Below are 1,929 nucleotides of genomic sequence, written 5' to 3'. Positions count from 1 at the left end.
CTTAAAATACTGCAAAATATTTTATTGGCACATATATGTTTTGTTTTTGTTTTTTTCATTTTTATTTCCTGATTTATTGCTAATGAGACCATTATGCTCGCTGATTTTGACGTCACCTCATGTGTCGATCTTGGCGCGTCGGCCATGGGATGCAAATCTTGATTTGGTCACCGTGAGACGAGGTCACGGCAGTGAGCGAAGCGACCATTGCAGCAGTTATACTGGGACCTTAAATGTTGATATGTTGTTGAAATATATAAAAATATAGTGCGCAGAAAAACATGCTTGGATTGTGCGTGTGAATTGGAAAGGATAAGAAAATAAACCTCAGTTGACAGCATTCTGCAATCTACTGATGTCTAGAAGTGCATCTTTAAATATGAGCAAATAAGCTGCATTTAGAGAACTGTTAACTTTAATTTTTCTTATTCTTCATCCATGCATGTAGTCATGGGTCCAGGTCTGGGTTGCAGAGACAGCATTCAAAGCAAAATGAGTAGACTTCCCTTCCTGTAGCCATTTCTTACAGCTCCTCTGGTAGGAAACCAAACCATTCCCAAGCCCCTGGACCGACACGATCTCTACAGCATACCAAATATGCTGCTTATTATATTTTAATTATTAAGCTACCAAAGACTTTTACATTTTGAAACAAAGACTGGTCTGCTAGATATTGTGAAGTGAAACAGTTTTAAGAGTTGTGGTCATCCATTTCAGTGCAGATGGGGAGTATTTTTCTTGCTGCCCGACTGCATCAGACGGGAAAAAGGCACAGAAGGAATGTCTAAAGCTACTAAATCTGACAGTCATTCTTACAGATAGTTTTCTATCTGGTTAGGATGGCATAATCTTTGTAGCTGTAGCAGAAAGTACAAAATAAACTTGAGGTAGTGGACTACTTAGAACGCACCTGGATTGACAGAAAGAACAAAGCAGAACAGGTATTCTTATTGCAATCTTCTGCTCCTTAAAATGGTTAAAAGAGAAAAGTGCACTTTAGTTGATTGAAATGAGGTTTTTTTGTTTTTTTTCCACAGTGTGGCGGTGTGACCTGGTGACACACTGAGCTGTCAGGATCGATTGTGGCTCCTCCGAGCCGGCAGTAGAGACCAGGCCTGGCATTCTTGCATTGGCGTGCTGTGTCTGGTCAACCATATCTTCCCAGAAAGCCCACAGCCACAGTGACGCATCGTTCATCAAGTGGAGCTGCAGCAAACACTACTCAGACACACTTCATCTATGCAGACGCAAACACGCATAAACACAAATATTTTACACAATTTGCTGGGCTGGAAGCCTGAACCTTCACACCTACAGATTGTGCAGCAGAGGGATAAACTCTCCACCTGTGTGTCACTCCCTCTACTTCCCTCAGATGTGTATCTGTTTTTCCTCCCTCTCCCTATGTTAAGTGCCAAGTGAATACAGCTCCACTGCAGTATCTGACCCATCCTGGCAGAGGTGACGTTGGATAATAAAACCACTGTTCCTGCCAGAAAGACAAGAGGAGATAAGGGAAGGAGGTAAAGACAAAGAGAATGAGGCAGAGTGGGAAAGAAATAAGAGCAAGAAGGAGAAGGGAAAATCACTGGGGACACGCAGGAGATGGAAAATTTTGACTGGGAATTTGAAGAGGTTGAAATATAAACTAAACAAAAATATAGTTTAGGGTTGACATTGTTTGAATGAGGTTGCAGGTACAACGCTGTGTATTTTCTCTTTCTCTCCCACACCTCAGTCCCTCTGTCACTGCCATCTCCAGCGCCAGGGTGTTGGTGCAGAGGCTAAATCAATCACGATTTGCTCTCCTGCTGCACATTGTGCTGACATAGGATGTGTACTTTTTTCCACATCACCATAGGACACCCAAGAAAGGGACAAACAGAGAAGACACACTATTAAAAAAAGGAATGAAAGCACAAACATTGG

This window comes from Oreochromis niloticus, linkage group LG23 (assembly GCF_001858045.2).
Source record: "Oreochromis niloticus isolate F11D_XX linkage group LG23, O_niloticus_UMD_NMBU, whole genome shotgun sequence".
Classification (NCBI taxonomy): domain Eukaryota; kingdom Metazoa; phylum Chordata; class Actinopteri; order Cichliformes; family Cichlidae; genus Oreochromis; species Oreochromis niloticus.
The sequence above is the reverse complement of the archived record's forward strand: the minus strand, read 5'-3'. Positions refer to the sequence as shown.